Source organism: Labeo rohita, unplaced genomic scaffold, assembly GCF_022985175.1.
Source record: "Labeo rohita strain BAU-BD-2019 unplaced genomic scaffold, IGBB_LRoh.1.0 scaffold_568, whole genome shotgun sequence".
NCBI lineage: Eukaryota > Metazoa > Chordata > Actinopteri > Cypriniformes > Cyprinidae > Labeo > Labeo rohita.
Genome location: NW_026129491.1, coordinates 18,943 through 38,449, shown reverse-complemented (window position 1 = coordinate 38,449; position 19,507 = coordinate 18,943). Strand labels below are relative to the sequence as shown.

General features: G+C 36.3%; 1 pseudogene; it reads right to left on the bottom strand.

Moving 5' to 3' along the window:
* Positions 1-2,285: 2,285 nt before the first annotated feature.
* On the bottom strand, positions 2,286-17,423 carry LOC127161160 (GTPase IMAP family member 7-like; annotated as a pseudogene).
* Between the last annotated feature and the right edge of the window lie 2,084 nt (positions 17,424-19,507).

The following is a 19,507-nucleotide window of genomic DNA, read 5'->3' as shown; positions in this document are numbered from 1 at the left end:
TGTTTTATAGGAATGAGTATAATTATGTCAGGATATACTTTTTTTTTTTTTTTACTTTAGCAGACATTTTAGCCCTGCTTACAAAGAACATACAGATGTGTGATTAGGGTGACATGGCATTTTCACCCCTTGTCTTGCACGTCGCATATTGAGAAAATGTCCTGCAGTCTGTTGGTTTTTAATGATCATATTAAAATGGCCAACTTTACAGCAGAAAAAAAAAATTCCAGACAAACCAGACACAAAGTTAAACGTGTGTGGATACCGTTTTGCAGCCAATTTAGTTGCAATGTTCGCTAACATTAAAGGATGCAAGACATACTTAACATATTGTTTTACATCGAAGTGAATGAAAATATAACCTATAAGAACGACCTGTTCTTTGATTGATGTGAACGCCAACAAGTAGGAATAATGCTCAGAATAATTGTGGATTAAACATCTCCAAAGACATTCATTGCCAAGGATTTTATCGAGTTACAAGAAAAGGTAGGAAAGGGATTTAATTGTGAAGGATTACAAATTTAAGAATCTGTTTAAAATATGCTGATCCTATGCATATTTGTTATAGGTTCCAATATAACAACATGAACTGAAAAAGTTATGTATATTGTGACAGTCTAAGAGCAGGCAGCCCAGGCCCTGAGACAGTAACCTTTTGTCTTTATGCAGTTCCTGAGCATCTGGCAGGTTTCCCAAGTTAAGCCTTTCCTTTTGTTTAAGCACCTATGCATTTGAATGACACTTGTATGCTAAATAGATCAAGGCTGGGAAAATCTTTAACTGAGCTGTTTTCCTGTACCACATTTGCATGCTTTGTTTAGATTGATTCCACCTCTATGTACTCCTCCCACTTCAAACCTATATACTCTGCTGTGCTGAGATTTTGTCAGACTTTTTGATGACTGCAGTGCCAAGCAGCGAGTATCTGAATATAGAGAAACTTCTGCTTCAAGATATCCAAAAACGTCTCCTGGTCTCTAAGAAAAAATTCACAACAATTGCTAACTCTTGCTGATTTTACGTGTAATACATGCTACGCTGACACGGCATTCGAGTCCTCACACGTGTAGAAGTGGACAGCCCCAGACTGACAGCTGGCACAGAGTGAATAATCTGCATTATAAAAAGGAATAAAACTTTAAAGATGATTTATGATTAATTATTATTGCCAAATTATCTAGTCATTGCTTGCGATGCCAAGATGGTTGAATAAAATACTATTTTTCCCTATATATTTCATCATTGAGGATATCTTTAAAAATGTTTAAAAATCTTGTCTCGTTCTCTTGTGGGATAAGTGACTCGTCAGGTGCAGGTGATGGAGTGTGTGCAGGAGGGAACCAGGAAGAATTCTGGGAAATGTAGTGCAGGAGACTGGGCTGATGACTGGGGATCAAGACAGTATATGTGCAGCAGTAGCATATCTGTGATTGCTAGTAGCAAATCTCAATAATTACTTTGCAGCAGCAATAATCAACAACAGCAGCAGCAGAGTAGCAGATCTATTCCACCAAGACCAAAGGCATTTCATTGATATTTTTGGGTAAATTAAAAACATGATCATTAGTATTTTAACACTAAACATTGAAATACTTGAAGTAGTTTGAATGCTATTAATGCAGATGTTTATTTGTGATTTATTTGTCATAAACTTGCATGCATTCAAAAATACGTATTTCCATATGTGCAATAGCAAGACATTTTCTTTCAATATATACATAAGATTTATGATTACATAGTAGTCTTATCTGAGCAGACACTTGCGACTATGTAATATAAAAAATAATAGAAACATCATTTTTAAAAAATCTTGCTGAGTGATGCTTAAATTTTCACAAATTATTGCATAGAGGTCAGTATTACTTGGCAATAATTACAAGTAGAATAATTCACCCAAAAATAAACTGTCACACTTCCAAAAACTGAATAACTGACTAAAGTCTGAGAAAGTGTAGATGATTTTCATGATGTTGTTTTACAGGAAATTACAAAATAAACAGGTGCTGTAAAGATACAAAAACGACAATCATGCAGGTACTGGGCTACTCTGCAGTGGTTCCTACCAGAACATATAATATGTAAAAACTTATTATAGGTGTACAGTAGCGATTCAGGATAAGCAAAAAACACGGTTTTGGAAAATTGATTCATGATGTATTCACTTAAATTTTGTAAATTATAAACACAAAAAAGAGTTACCAATTGCAGCTTTAATTAGAAATATTAGGTTTTTTATATAAAATGTGAAGAATTATTGAGACTCATATTTAAGCATTGCAATATCAAAACATAACACAGCCTTTTGTATTCTGATTCTTCCTCGTTGTCCCCTTTTTGTCCTCTTTCAACTCTTTAAACAATTCTTTCAGTAATTCATGTTGATTATCTTGCCCCTGCAGACGATCCTTGAGCTCCAAAATTCTCTTATCTTTTTGGTCTCTGAACTCGTTAAATTCTTCTGCTCTTCTTCTAGCATCATCTTCAAATTTTATCTTAATCATCTTCATTTCATGTTCATGATTCCTTTTCATTTTATCACGCTTTGCTTTGTCTCTCTGAAGATACTCCATTTGTTTCTCTGCTAGTTCTTTATCTCTTCTCTCTTTTCTGATTTGAGTCTGCATTTTCATTTTCTCCTCATCTGCTCTTTGTTTTTCTTCTTTTAGTTGCTGTTTCACGTTTTTCATTTCCCTCTCATATTTCGCTTGCAATATCTGTGTCTGGATCTCAATTTCTCTTTCTCTCTCTTTCAGTATTTCTTCCATTTTCTTTCTAATGGACATCTCTGCCTCCTCAAACATGCTGTTAGTGAAGTATCGACCGTCATTGCTGTTTTTCATTTCCTCTATCATGTTTAGCAGTTGAATCACTTGAGTTTTGTCTTGTTTTCTTTGTTATTGAAAACCAGGAATCTGTTACTGCAACCTCTGATCAGTTTCTTGAGTTCTGCAGACTTACTTTGCCTGAAATAATCTTCTACAGATTCACCCTCAATATTGTCTCCTCCAGTGAACAGAACAATGCTGAACTGAGAAGCTTGATGACCAAAGATCTGTTTTATCAGATCTACAGTTTCTGCTTCTTCCTTGGTGAATCTTCCCAAACTCAACACAATGACAAACACATGAGGTCCAGGTGACAACAGTGAAATACATTTCACTATTTCTTCTGTCACTTCATCATTTGACAGTATTGTGTCAAAGAGTCCTGGAGTATCAACAACAGCTACTGATCGACCATCAACTTCACCAATTTTTTTTTCACATGCAGTCGTCACTGAATCTGTGGATAATCTGCTGTAAAACTCTTCTCTGCCCAGAATAGTGTTTCCTGTTGCACTCTTTCCATTTCCTGTCCTTCCAATCAGCACAATCCTCAGACACTCCTGTTCATCTGTTTCATCTTCAGCACCTGAAAATCACATTGGCAGAGGTGTACAGTATTTGAGTAAATGTAATTAATTACTCTACTTCAGTATATTTTTGGATACTCTTTAGTTTTACTGAGTATTAAAGTTATTAGCAACTTTTACTCTCTACTTCACTGCATTTTTTAATGAGTATTTGTACTCTTTACTCCACTACATCTGTAATTGCAATTACACGTTACATTTTGCTTGGCACCTAGCTTTTTGTGCTACGAAAGAAGTGATATTGCCAACTAAAGGGCACTGTAAGTATCTTGTGCATTTTGGCCTTATGGCCGTCCACACAAAGCCAGGGCTTTCCCTATCCAATCTTTTTTTTCCTTGTGTTCCTCATGTGTTCCTTTTCCTCAAAACACAGCGTTGTCTCAGAATATATCTGTGTACACACAAAACCACTGAAACCAACTCAAAACAATGTAGTATACATGGCGGATCAGTATGTGGCACTGTAATTCTGCCAAAGAGATACACTAAAAATGTAGAAAAAGACTTGGAGCATGCACATAAAACTTCTGCGCTGTATACAAACCCAACACAACAACAAGATGAATATGGAACAATATGTTTATTGGCTCGGTGCACAAGTCGGTGCAAGGTGTAAGGTGAGATCATTTGAATACAAATACCAGTTTTGCACAGCTAAAGTCGGCGTCGGTGAGCTTCAGCAACGCAAGTGTGTGTGCATACTTACTTCTGGTCTTTGTGGCGCTCGCATTTACTGTCCTCTTTATAGTATAGGTTTGCATTTATTATTGGTTTGCATTTCCATGTGTGTTTATTAATATTTAGGCTATCTGTTTTGTATGTTGCATAGCATAAATCATTATCTGTCTCCAAGCAGCTCATACAGTCGGCATGTATTTTTGAATGAAACAAATGAAACAAATCTTTAAAATTAATCATAACTATTTATTAGTTTTATCTTTTTATAGTCTGTGTTTTAATTTATAAATATGTTTGATGCAGTGTGAAAATACTGATGGAACAAACTGCTGTACGAGAAATGGATATGAATGACGAACAGCCGGTGTCTTACAAGGTAAATAAATTTCATTAAAAAAAAAAAGTCAATGTAATACAAACATTTTCAAGAAGTAAGTAATTTGTTTACATAATTGTAAGGTAAAAATTACATTGTGTTGCTGTATGTACATATCATGAGTTTAACTTTCATTTTGTAAACAGTAGGTATTAACTTGTTTGTGTATTTCATTCATTCACCCAACCCAAACATACCTTTCAAATGCCACTGGATCAATTTACATATATAGTATAGTAATAGCGATATTATAAATTCTGTAAACATATATAGAAGGTAATATTTAGATTTCTCCAGCTGTTTACACCAGCGTTTAGCAAAACCAGAAGCATCCAGGCACACACTCACTAGACCGGAAATCTAAGATGGCAGAGATAGGCAACTAGCCAATTACACTATTTATTAATCTGTGTTAATGTTAGCTTAAAAAATCCAGTAATTCATTGTTTGTTCATGTTATTGCAGTTACGTGACATAGCGCTGTCTGACTAGGGTTGAGATGTGGGGTGATGACATTGTTTCACAAAATATATGGATTGTCTGTACACACAAAAACGCAAGGGTGTCATTTTCCGGATCCATCTGGATGAAATGCTGATATGATACACATTTGTTACATATACAGCTTAACGTGTCTTTGTGTGAACGGGGCCTTACTCACCAAAACTTGTCAACAAGGCTACTTTACATGAATGGGAGTTCCTTAGCAAGTAGTTGGGAATCACAGGTGTTTTATATATGAGACGAGGACTGCAGCTGGCAATGAGGCTGAAACCAGCACATCCAGTGCAAGAAGGCTTTGACTTTTTAATTTTACGTAACAATATTTTATTGTTGATGCTGATAACCTTGTGGTTAGTGCTCCGAGATAAAGCGCAACTGTGCTCACAGCGACCCAAGTTTGATTCCCATCTCGAGGTCCTTTGCCACTCCTGCTCCTCTCTCTCTGGCCAATACTTTCCTGTCATCTCACTTACTGTCCTGTCCATCAAAGGAACAAAAGCCCAAAAATATAACTTAAAAAAATGTTCTCTGTGCCTTGTCCTGAACTTTTAAGTCACTTCCTAGATCCCCTCTGTAGACCTTGTCACAATTAAACTGCTAGTTTTGTCTGGCCAGAGGAGAATGGAACCCTATTTATTATTATTTCCCTGTTGATACTGTAAAGCTGCTTTGACACAACTGCAAATATATATATATATATTTTTTTTTTTTCCCCAAGAGATTCCCACAATGGCCGGAACTTGTCCTAAAGTTAGTGATAACTAGAAAGACATGATTGGTCAATTTTTCTGTCATTTAATTGACCCATTGATTTACTATTGCTTGGCTCTCTGTAATTTCATAGCTGGACCACCAATCACAGAGCCGCATACTCTGCACAAATATTGTTTTTACATTAGTTTAGGACCTCTCTGAGGGCCTAGAGGGCCCTGGTGGTTCCCCACTGGTTTGTAGTCCGTTTGGTCATTGTTTCCCCTTGATTAGTCTCCCCAGGTTTTGTTATCTTGTTAAGCTTGTTAGCCCCCTGTGTATATATAGCCCTAGTGTTTGTTTAGTTCCTTGTGAGTTGTTGAATGAAATTGTTGTTTGTTTGCTCATAATTCTGTTTTTTATTCCCTGTGGTTTTTGGCTTATTGTAGTGATGGGAGAAATTAACCTTTTCAAAGCTTCAACATTTAACATTTGTTTTTGCAGGGCTTATTTTGTTGTTTCATGGAAAGCTTGTCTAAACAGGCTTGTAAGAGACTTACTTATTCTACTGCTCAACCTTGTTATTACACAAATGTCTCAATACGAAATGTCTACAAATGGATAAAACTGATTCAAGATTAGGTAAAACCATGAGAAGGGTATTCCTGCACAACCGGATGCTGCTGTATTAGGACTGCATTTCTAGGACCCAGTAGTTTTTTGTATTATTATTATTATTATTTTTTTTTGTATACATATATGTTTTAGCAGCATACTATTTAATGGCACTTGCTATTCAATTCGGTATATTATTATTTCTTTAAGAAATATGTAGTTGTTCTATACACTTAATTATTGTCCTTAACCAACTCCTAACCCTAAACATACCTGTTGGTAACCCTCTTGAAATATTTAACCTAATTTATTTCAATATATTCTATATATATTCTGGTTTTAAATTCAGTTTTCTGGGAAAGAAAAACTTGTATCGTTGCAAGACTCAAGTTCATTAGCTGCAGCGCTTAACAATTGCGTTACATGCATGTTTACATAGCATGTTTATTAGTACGTTAATTAATGTAAGATAATTTGAATACAAATACCAGTTTTGCACAGCTAAATTGGCTCAGTGGAGATTGCTGACACCGCTTTGAACGCTCAAGTTCATGCCAGCTCTTACATTAAAAATATAACAGAAAGCTAAAAAATTGAATAGTTTCCATGGATCTAGTCTTTGGATCTGTTTGTTTCATGTGTGAATCAGGTCTCCTCCGGATGGCGTTTCCACAAAAAATAGGGTCCTAGAAATGTGGTCCTGAAACGGTTGTGCAGGAACATACTATTGAAAACCATAGACGCTGGTTCAATGGTTCACCACTGTGGGGCAATCTCAATAAACTTGCATAATTCACAGGTTCATAGACATCATTGCCCCTCATAGGAAAACCATTGAAATTTCAAAGTGGTTATAATGTAACAAAGTCTTGTTTACTGAAATCTTGGGCAGTTTGATACACGCTTCAAACCACTGTTTTGAAACATGATTCACAAAGGTTTAGAAGCTTCATAAAGCAGTGTTTTAAAAGCCATCATTAGTTTATTGTTAGTTCTTTTTCTATTAAATGCCTGCACATAGATCTTTGCCTCTGCCCGTTTTCTCCAACATCTCCACAACAATTTTTCACTGGCAGGTCTCTTCTAGTAAATATAGACTTAAAGATGCACAAGTCGAAGTAAAATACTTACAGTAAGTACTGTTAAAATTAGATACTCTTAGACTTTTACTCAAGATGTTTTGGAATTGGTTACTTATAACTTGGAGTGGAGTAATTTTTCACTGTATCTATTGGAGTAATCTTCACAGGGTATCTACTTTTACTTAAGTGTAGTTTGCAGGTACTCATTACACCTCTGCAATCTGCACATTTGTTAAAAAAAAAAATAAAATAAAAAAACCCAGATAGCAACATAATATCGGCCCAGACCCAGCCCACATCTGGCACATGTGAAAAGATGATCTGACCCACATGTAGTGTGTAATGATGGCATTTGAATGGACTGAATAAATCATAACGGGACCTTATCCGAGTCACAAAATCTGTGTATATTAAATATGGAGTCATTTCAGCCTTAACAAGTCCATTAACAAAGCAGAATCACTAAAGTAGAGAACAGAAAAAAAGATGGACAGAAACACAACAACAACAACAACTGACTGCAGCCACAGCCTTAGATGAAATCAGCTGAAGATAAAAGACATTAAATCTCTGAAGATCTCAGCAGAAGATTGAATGACTCCACAAACAGCCTTACCAGCTTAATTTATTTCCCAGACTGACTTTATTTCTGTTGGAGGTCTACAGAAATTAGAAGAGAAACTGGGTTTAAATCTAACATTTGTTTAATTTGATTCATTAGTCAGCATAACAGTGATCAATGTTTAATTGTGCATTAATTGGGCCCACAACTCTTTTTACAATAAGTTTGTTTTTGCTGGGTGCTATGATGGTGTGTTTATCAAACACGTTTGCTGTAGCAAATAAAGACAAAATGAGATCAGGTAATGATTGTTAGTTATTGATGGTTCATATATGAAAAAGCCTAATTAATTTTGTTACATTTCTTGCATAAAACTCCAATGTAAGATCAACAGTATTGCAGAACTTATAAAAAGAACACAAAATGGGGAGCTCCACAAAGCCTTCATAAATCAACACATGAACCGCAACAATGGTGACAATAAAAAAATTTAATGTCGCAATGCATGCTGGGTACCATAGTACAAAACTCCAAGAATCACAGCATGAATAAATTATGGAGCTGAACTGTCCTATTATTTTCTTTTAAATTCTAACTTTGGTTCATGTATTTATTTTGTAATTTTTGCTATTGTTTTTTTGTTGTTGTCTTTTAGTACCCTTTTGTGATGTCCACAATTGATTCAATTAACTGAATATTTAGTCATGACAGTCATTCAGACTTTTGAAAGTACATTTGAAAGAACATTTTTGCGCATGTGAATTAGGATGATTTACGTGGATAAATGGAGCACAAGTGAAGTACAAGCACTTGTTTACATCATGGATAATAGTTTTGTTTTTTAAATGTCTAAATATTTTGTATTTTATTTTTTATTTTGTGTTTCAACAACATCATGGATAATACTTTAGCAACCAAATGTTACATTTGTTACATTATCAATTTAAAGGGTTTGTTGTGGATTTAAAAGATCTAAATAGGCTATAATGTTCATAAATGTTTTGTTTTATTTATTAGCATTTAATATGCAGTCCTCTGTAATCAATACAAGGTCTCAATCCTCCATCTTTCTTTTCAATGAAGAAGAAAACTGCTGCGGCTGGAGAGGTAGACGGACGAATAAAATCTGAGTTGAGAGCTTCCTTAATATATTCTTCCATCGCTTGACTTTCGGTTCTAAAGAGAGAGTAAACTTTGCTCTTGGGAGGTATGGCATTGGGAAGCAGATCGATAGCACAGTCCCAAGGGCGGTGTGGCCTCAGAAAGGTTGTGGTAACAGGTAGTGATGGTTATAGTCTTGTGGGTGTCTAGACCTTCAGTGCTGGTTGTGAGACATGGTTGGGGTTTTGTGGGAAAACACCAATAAGTCAGCTCACCATGATACCAGGAAATGTTGGAGTTGTAAACAGAGAGCCAGGGAAATCCCAGGATAACCTCATGCTTCGAAGAATCAACAACGTAAGGCGTGATGGATTCTTGATGTAGTAGACCGACCTGGAGTTTGAGGGTATTAGTTTGATGGGTTATCCCCTCACCAATGAGGGCATCATCAATAGCCTTGATCTTGATTGGTGGGGTGCATGGTTGAATGGGGATGTTATATTTAGTGATGATGTCCTTATTAATCAGATTCAATCATCGCTGTCAATTCAAGAGACAGAATATCAGTCTTGAGAACAATAGGTAATGTAAGAGTTTTGTTACTGAACAGGAAAAAATGTTGAATATTTACCCTGGGGTTGGCTTGGGATCTATGCGGGCATCCTAAATTGCAGTGGGCTGCTTCACCGCAGTAAAAGCACAGGCAATGTTGTTGACGCCTCTCCCACTCCTCCTCAAAAAGCCGTGAAACACTTAGTTGCATAGGTTTATCCTGAGAATGCGTTTCAATCGTGGTAGGAATCGGTGAGCGGCGTGGCTCATGAGGTTGTCAATTTTTATAGCGAGAGTGACAAACTCAGAAAATGAAGAATCCTCTCTTCTACAAGCCAGTTCAGTTCGCAGTTCAGTGTTGAGACTATTGTAAAATATAGCTTTCAAAGCGACATCATTCCATCCACTTTGTGCAGCTAGCGTTCTGAACTCGACAGCATATTCAGCAGTGGTGCAGTTACCCTGTGTGATGTTATGAAATATCTTTGCCCCTGGCGGGATATTCAAATACTTCAAGCCCGGTCTATAGCTTTACTGGTTAGCAAGGTCATTAGAAATGCACATTTCTTCTCCTCAGAATCAAATTTATCTTCCTGGTGATCAGTATAATCTGACTTGACGAATGAATCCCTTACATTGTTCAGCAGTAACGTCAAACTTGTCAGGAAGGGCGAAGCTTACCATCCGTGGTGTAGGAGGAGGAAGTGATCGGACATAGTACGTCAGATTGTATTGATTGTAGCTTTGCGAGTTGCTCCTGGTAGCTCTTTAGCATCTCGCTTTGATAAGTGAACGCCGCTTGCAGGTTGAAAAGTTCCGCTGGATTCATGGAAGACGAAGTATTTTGTAACGACGACACTGAGGCAGAATTAGAATCCATGTGCAGTCGTTTATTAAGGGTTGTAGCAGCAGACAAGTATGTAAAGGCAGGCAGAGGGTCAAAATCAGTTAAGCAGTCCAATCGGTCAACAATTGGAGTTAATCCAAAAGAGAGAAGGTAGGCTTTGGGTCCAAACCAAAACATCAGTCCAATCAGGCAAACAAAACAAAAGGGGTAATCCAGGAAATCGTAAAACAGAAAACGAGGCAGAATCATACACAGGGACCCTTATGAAAAAGAAGTTTATTCAAGTGTGCTATTAGTATACTTCTTTTAATCTAAAAATAGGAAAGTATACTTTCAGTCTACTTTTTTAATGTACTTCTCAGAAATGTGCTTTATAAACTTATCAGAAATATATTTAAAATTACATTTAAGTATACTAGATTTATACTTAGAAAAAGTATGTGAGCTATTCTTGTGCTTTGAGAATCCGTGTTTTCATTGTTATACATGAGAGATGCTATTACACATCTTCTGTACAAAAATTCCAAAACACAAGCGAAGATGAAACCAAAAAAAGATGCTTCCACACTGTAAAAAATGCAAATACATATTTTCCATTTTACAAAACATTTTGTCTCAAATACTAAAAAATGCAATTTTTTAAAAAACTAAAAACCCTTGTCAGACCAACAACATTACACAAATGTTGTCCCAACTAGTCAAACACAGTTGTCTGAGCAAAGAATTTCATATTGTTGAAATTTTAAGGCTTTGTAAGTTCCCAGCATGCATTGCAGCATGAATAAATTATCCAGTTACTGTTATAGGATTATTGTTTTGCTGTTTGCTGACTTCATTTAAACTTTTTGTTGTTGTTGTTTTGTCATTATTGTTAGTTATTTGTTGTACTGTGACATAAAGATCTCATCTTTTTAATATTTGCTGATTGCCACCGTTCTTGAGGGTTGTGTATCTAGTTTTGAGGCCTAGATACTTTCAACCACTCATATCCATTCTCTGGATATCTCAATTTTGTAAAATGCTTTATAAAGTAAAACAATGTTATCTACATATTAGACTAAGTTATTCATAATGTTTTGTATGTTCAGATATTCATATAACAAAATATATACAAATTAATACCTAAATAAGGACATAGTAGTATACTTAAAGTATGATATAAAGTTCACTTAAAGAAAGCTTACGAGTATACTTACAGTATAAAACTACTAATCTTGTAGTTTACTGACACTATACTTCAAAGTGTACTAAAAATGCATAAAAAAGTATTTAATTAGTAATCTATCAGTATACCTATTAGTTCACTTTTAGTATACTTGCAGTACAAACTGAAAACATAGATGTAAACTAGTTGTGTACTCAAAGTTTACTACTGTTATACTTAAAGTATACTTAAAAGTATACTTTTATATACTAGAAAGTGGGCCAATTTAGTCCCAAGGAGTATTAAAGTAGTACACTGAAAATTATACTGCTAGTATGCTGATATTTACATACTTACTACATAAAGTATACTTAAAATATACTTGAACTTTACTTAAGCATACTTAATAAAATAAACTTGAAGTGTACTTCTTTTTGGTAAGGGGAATCATGCAGAGAAAATATGTAAATGCTCGGTAAGGCAGGTAAACTGGCAATATTTTGTGAAGAGCAAATCAAAAGACCCATCTGACTTAAGTATATATTAACCCCTGCTCTTATCTTTTTCTTTTGAAATCCATTCTGCTAAATTTTCATATTTCTACGACAAGATCAACACCGTTTCAAACACAAAAACAATCCTCTCCTCTGTCCCCTTTCACCACCTCTTTAACAGCTGATGATTTTGCTACATTCTTCAGTCAAAACTCAAACCATCAGCAGTCAGTTCTTAAAGGAGTAGTTCACTTCCAGAACAAAAATTTACAAAAATGTACTCACTCCCTTGTCATCCAAGAAGTTCATGTCACTGAAACTGCATTTTGGAAGTTTAAACTCACAGGCACCGTAGGAGATATGGAGAACATTCCTGAAATGTTTTCCTCAGAAAAACACATAATTTCTTTACAACTGAAATAAGAAAGACATTAACAACAGGGTGAGTACATTATCTGTAATTTTTTGTTGTGGAAGTGAACTACTCCCATAACTCTACACACCAGCTACATGCACAGCTACAAATCTCACTGAGACATTGGCACTGTAATGGTGAATAACAAGCCGCTGGATCAGAGTCGAAGCATGAGAGTTGAAGCATCAGCCATTTTTGAAGGAACCTCAGCATGGACTACAAGTTTAAGGACTGAGATTTACTCGCAGAACACTAGGTGAGATGCCCTGAAGTCTCAAGGTTGAGGACTGTGACTTGAACTGTTTGAAGTATGCCCGCTTCTTATTTTCTGATGAAGTGAGTTTTAATAATTAGAGACCTTTGTGTTATTTGGTAGTATTATCATCTTTCTTTTCTTTCGTGTTTATTACTTTACTTCAGCCTTGTGTAAAGAACAGAGCTAGAGCCAATTTAAATCAGGAGGAATAAGAACTTGAGTATGTAGTGTGGTGTATATTGTGTGGGCGTTTATCGTGTTGCAACATATTGCACTTGTAATGATTTTTTTTTTTTTTTTGCTTTTTTTTGTATGCATATTCTCTTTCTTGTGGGTTTTCTTTCAGTTCTTTTGTTCCTTCCCTATACAGCTTACTGATGTAGAATGTAGTGAGTGTATTGTGGTGTTAATTAATGTTTTATTAATTGTTAATCATCCTTTTATTGTCATAGACTGGGTGAGACAGTGGAGATCAAAGTGCAAGCTTTATTAAATGTGATCATGGTCTAAACAGGCAGGGTCAAACACCTGCAAAGAGTAATGCAAAAAACAGGCAATGGTCGGGGCATAATAATGGGGCGTAATGATGCATTTAAAAGTTAACGACCAAACAGATGTTAATAAAAGTTCACATTGCTGTTGCAGATGAAATATAACACAGGTAGCATTAAATAAATGTTTTTTTACCAGGTTACATGTTGATTATTAGTAACTCAAACCCCTTTTTCTAAACATCTCTACCTAACCATCGGTCATGCATATCCACCATGCTAGTAATTTTTTAACACGTTTTATTCGTGTTTATAGTTCTGGGCCCGTATTCATAAAACATTTTATCTTACCACTAAAAGTTCTCCTAAATAGCAGTAAAAGTTTTTAGCTAAGAATTTTCTCTTAAAATCTATTAACAAAGCTGCTGAGACAAACTTTTACTAAGGAGTAGAGAGAAGTCTTAAGCTAAGAGTAAGGGTGGGGTTGACCTTGTTACTATGGATGATGTCAGCATGCTCACTAACCATGCACACAGTGATTGGCTGATAGGGGAGGGGTCTCAGACATTTATTCATAGAAATATTGTTGTAAATGTTGCCATATTCAAAAAAAGTTTTAAAAGGTTTGTAAAAATGTTGCCACATTCAAATAAAGAATTTAAAATGCAGGCTAAGTGTCACTTATTAAACAAGCGTATGTTCAAATGATTAACAGCCTTTTACATGTGTGCTTCTTATAATAAACAATTAGCTGATATGCATATAAACACTTTTTTAAAAGGGCTTTTTATGTTTTTAATGACAGAATAGCGGAGAACTGACACAAAATTGTTGGGTGACGAGAGCGGGGCGGGATCGGCAAAACACCTTGAAACGGAAATCAAACTCGGGTCGCCGTGAGCACAGTTGCGTTTATGTCAGCGCACTAACCACTAGGCTATCGGTGCTGATGTAAATAGCTTTTTTTATTAACAGAATACAATAATGCTGATAGTGAGATACGCAAACGTAAAAGAAAACCAAATTGGACGCAAGAACAGCTGTTACTTCTTGCCCAACATATTAATGAAAACAAGGATATAAGCCAATGAAAAATGTGGAGCTGGGATAACCTCCAAGACTAAAAAAAGTTGTGTGGGAATATGCGTGCAAATAAATGCAGAGTGTTTCTAAAAAGTTTAAGTTAAGAGGCAGACTGCCAGCAACAGCAATATTAGAAAAGCTGGTATTTGATCTTAGTGATTTAAGCCTGATTTAGGCTGATTTATACTCGATGCAACACAAGCCAGTGCTGACTGCATGCGGACATCACCAAATTATGGGCCCCTATTCCTAAAACATCTTAAGGATAAAAGTAGCCTATCTTATAACTTAAAAATAATGGGTGTGTCAATCCTAAATTTAGGATTCCTAATTTTTGCTCTAAGAGTATTTCACAAAGCTTTTTGCATTAAAACTAGCTCCTAAATCTGTGAAATGTTAGGAGTAGTGAAGAGTTTCAAGTCCTAAAACTATCCTAAAATGGCTGTTGCCCGCCATCTGCCTCGGAACAGGAACATTTTAGAAACATTTGATGATAATGAGCTTTTAAGAAGGTGTGGTCTTAATCGCGACGGTATTATGACTGTTGCAGAACTTGCAGGGACGCAGTCACTTCACCAACAAATAGAAACAACCCAACAATGCCACAGATCAAGGTTTTGACAACCCTCGAATGGCAGCTTATGAATGCAATAAATATTTTAATGAGGCTAAAGATTTTAATCTGCAATAGCATAACAAGGTTCCATGAAAACATTGTGGTCAACTTGAAAATAATGTCCGTTTACCTGTAGCAGTTGTTTGTTGCTTGAATTCTGCAGTCTCTTCCTCTGCCTGACTTTGCAAAGAATACCAACACTTCATCTTTGCTTCTGGACAAAAGTGGAAAAGCTGTATTTATTTGCACACATATGTTTTCCCACACATCTTTTGTAGTTTTTGAGGTTATCCCAACTCCAAATTGTCCCTTGATTATATCCTTGTTTTCATGAACAAGTTGGGGAAGAAGTAAGAGTTGTTCTTGCGTCCACTTTGGTTTTGTTTTACGTTTACATGCTTTACTATCAGCCATGATTATTCTACTCTGTTAATTAAAAGGCTGTTTATATGCATATCCGCTAACTGTATACGAGGAGCGCACAAAGAGGCTGAAGATATACATGTTTAATTAGTGACACATAGCCTGCATTTTAAAATCTTTATTTGAATATGGCAACATTTTTATTTTACAACCTTTATTTGCATATGGTAACATAATATTACAATATTTCTATGAATAAATCTCTGACAGAGACTCCTCCCTATCAGCCAATCATTGTGTGCATAGTTAGTAAGCATGTCGACATCATTTATAGCAACGAGGTCAGCCCCACCCTTACTCTTAGCTTAAGACTTCTCTCTATTCCTTAGTAAAGGAAGTTTGTCTCAGCAGCTTTGTGAATAGGTTTTAAGAGAAAACTCTTAGCTAAAAACTTACTGCTATTTAGGAGAACTTTTAGTGGTAAGATAAAATGTTTTGTGGTTACAGGCTCTGATCATGTGTAACATACATAATGTATTGACATTAAACTCATTTTTAACATGATAGTTTTATTCTTACATGTACTATAATAATATGTCAGTTATTTGTAATCCCAAATAGTCTAGTGGTAGAATTTTCGTTAGAAGTGAGTTAGAGGTTTAGGGTTCTAATCCGCCGTCGCATTAATTTTTTCCCCCTTATTAAAATCAAATATGTTCATCAGTGATCCCATATCAGAGACACATTTGTGTATATTTTGTTTTGTTTTTTTAACACCAGAATGAGTCATAAGTGATGGATTGAAGCGCTTGCGTGTGAACGAGCCGCACTGAGAAAGTTCCATCACTAATTAACATCGCAACGAACATTAAGCATGATTTCAAGAAAAAATACAAATTCCAGCGTCAGCACCTTATTTAACAGAAAGGAATGTTTCATCAGCATTAGGTACGTCCGTGCCGCGAGATGTTCAAAAAGGGGTGGTGGGACAACATCGAGCCCTGCAAAAAGTGTCCCACCCATCCCACCCGTAAATTACGCCTATGAAAATAAGTAATGTGAAACACTAATACAAGCAATTATGAGAAATATTTTTATTACAGCAGTCTTCAACAGTAAAACCAACACAATATTGTTAAAATGTACAGTTTTACAAACTTTCTTGCAAAAGTTTTCGTCCTTTCCAACGCTGGTCACGATTTCTTTCTAGGAGTTATTTTCCATCTGACTATTTCTATGATCACGCATTGATGGATCATAGAGATGTTTGTACAGGCGTACCTGTTCAGCCAAAACAACTTTAAAATTGTTGGTGATCAATGCGGTGCCACGCGAAATGGTTGATTTCACAAACCCAAGCGAACTTGCGGACGCATCGACTATAAATCAGCCTTTACGTTGCACAGATTTAGGAGCTAGTTTTAGCGCTAAAACACGTTGTGAAACACTTAGGAGTCCTAAATTTAGGACTGGCACGCCCATTCTTTTTAAGAGCTACTTTTAGGGCTTTTTTCTGGGCTTAAAGAAAATTTCAATTTTCCCACTGGTAATAACGACTTTGTGGTGGAGTTCATGTGCGTTCAACTCGTAAATACGATCCGTCCGACTTGACTTGAATGCACCATAAGACACACTTATTTTAATCTCACATACTATTTAGGATGAATAGTATGAACATTGGGATGCAGGGCCCGTGTTACGATGTTTATACTACACACCCTAAATTCTATCTACTAGTAAATTTCAATACTATTTAGGGCAGATAATGTGGATAGTATGCACACTGGGACGCAGAGAGGGTATAGCTGTGTCCCAAAGTGGAGTGCATACACTTCGAAGTGCATGGACCTTGAAGGCCACGCCTCCGAAGTGCACGAAGGACCCTCCGAAGTGCATGAGACGCTCCACCTTAGCAGGATTTCCTAATTGCGCCACCAGGTGTTCCCGATTGCCGCTCCTGTCGCATAGCAACGGTGCGAGAGGGGCGCTGCCATCCTGACAGGTTTAGACGTTAGAGTTATGGAGCCAGCATTGGTCATATTTGTTTTTATATTTTATGTTTTACTGGAGGAGATGGTGGGGATGTACCTCAGCCTTGGCCAAGAGCATGGCCGGGTAAATTATATTGTTTTGCTGCATCGTTGCCGGATTAGTTTTCAGTGCATTCATTGTGTTTGAACCACTTGAATAATGTAAAGATACATATGAAAAAAATACAAAACCATACACACAGAAATATATAGCAGTTCAAATACTCACTGATATGTTACCAAGGTGCGATTTTATAATAGTTTGTTATCTTGATGGTGAACATATTTAGAAATGCTGATTTTAGGCAGTTAAGTAACCATAAATAAAACTGAATAAATAAAAACAAATTATGCATTGTTCATCTCAATGTTCAGCGGCATCGGAGTGTTTGACATGCCTCGTTCCATTGTCCACCACATTGTCCACCGAGTTGCTGAGGAGTTGGTGGCCATTTGCCACCAAGAGATTCACCTCCACGAAGACCCCAAAACACATGGAGGCAGGGCTGGACTTAAAATTGATGTTGTTTTTCTGATGTTAAACCTAAGCTTCATTGTAAATAGTTGTAAAAAGTATGGTCAGTAACGTATAGAACAATTTTGTTTTAATGTGAAAAAAAAAATATTTACAAAAAATAAAATAAACGTATAGAAGAGTGTTGTCAAAAAATTATAAGCTGCATTACAGAAATGTACATTGTAAACATTGTAATTTACAAATTGTACAGAATTAGTTCTCTTTTATTAACATGTGAATATACAATACAAAAATACAAAATGTACAAAAAATTATTCATTTTATTCTTAACTTACATCACAAAAATAAACTACAGAAATTACGTTGTTTTACTGACAAAGTGACAAAAAAAAAAAAAAAAGATATTAAAAATTTGTGACACTTGCAATCCTAAATCAGAGCAAATAAACCATGCCTGTTAACAACAACAGCACAATAAATTTCAGCGAAAAAAGTATTTCCCCAGCAGGCTCACTTTCTCTGAAATAGTCCTACAACAATAGAAAATTGAAACACTTATAATATAAAGAACGGTTGGCAATCTTAACATTACAAAACATGAACACAGCAGGACATGCATACAAAATACTAACGTTTATTTACTTACATTTTAATGTGAATTCCCCAACAGAACTCTCACCCGTCATGTTCTTTGAATATAAATTCCATCGTCATCTGTGCACAAGTGATGCTGGGATGTGGTAGGGTGCGAAGTGTGCGAAGATGTACACTTCATTTTCCTGGGAATCGGAGACCGCATTTGAAGTCGCTTTCGATTTACGGCAGCATTCGTTGCGCCGTGTTGATACATTCAGCCTTGGAATGCGCACTTCGGAGGGTGCATTCTGAATTGGGACAGCTTACGTTGTGACGCTGTGACGCAATCACCCTTCAAATTCGCACTTTGGAGTCCACGCACTTAAGTTTGGGACAGCCTTGATCGCGCCACTGTGACGCATTCGCACTTAAAATACGCACTTCGGAGGCCGCGCACTCCACTTTGGGACACAGCTTATGTGTGTATTAGAGAGCAACTTAAATAGTCCTCCTGACAGGAGACAAGAGTGTATATATAATCAGTTCCTAGGCATGGGGTGTTATGGGAAATTAAGTCCAAGACACAGTGGCAATGGTCTGGGATTGAGTGCCCTCTAGAGGAGCTCATGGGCACTTCAGCTGAAGATTGTGACATTTATCTTTTCAAAATGATATTAAATGCTATGTGATTCTGATACTTTTTTACTTTATTTTACAAAACTAACATTGTAAAGTTAAAGGCCAGACGTAGCCTAAAGAAAGTGGTGATTCTGTGGCATTATTGTCAAATTTGGTTTGGTCCCCAGAGTTATAGATGAGTGGGGTTGTAGTTAATTGGTGCCTGCCTGTGACAAACTTCCATCATGCACAATCAGACCTCTTCAAATGATTGAGAATGCAGCAGCATGACTGGTCTTCAACAAGCCCATAGTTTCACACCCACCACTTTATCTGTTTGAATTGGTTATCGGTTGCGACTCGCATTAAGTTCAAGACCTTAACCCTCTGGGGTCTGAGGGTGTTTTGGCACCCTGGAGAAGTTTTGACATGCCCTGACATTTGTGCTTCAGTATCTTAAAAACATATTCATGACTAATGTCTGATTACATTGTAATCAGCACAAACTGGGCTACAATAAT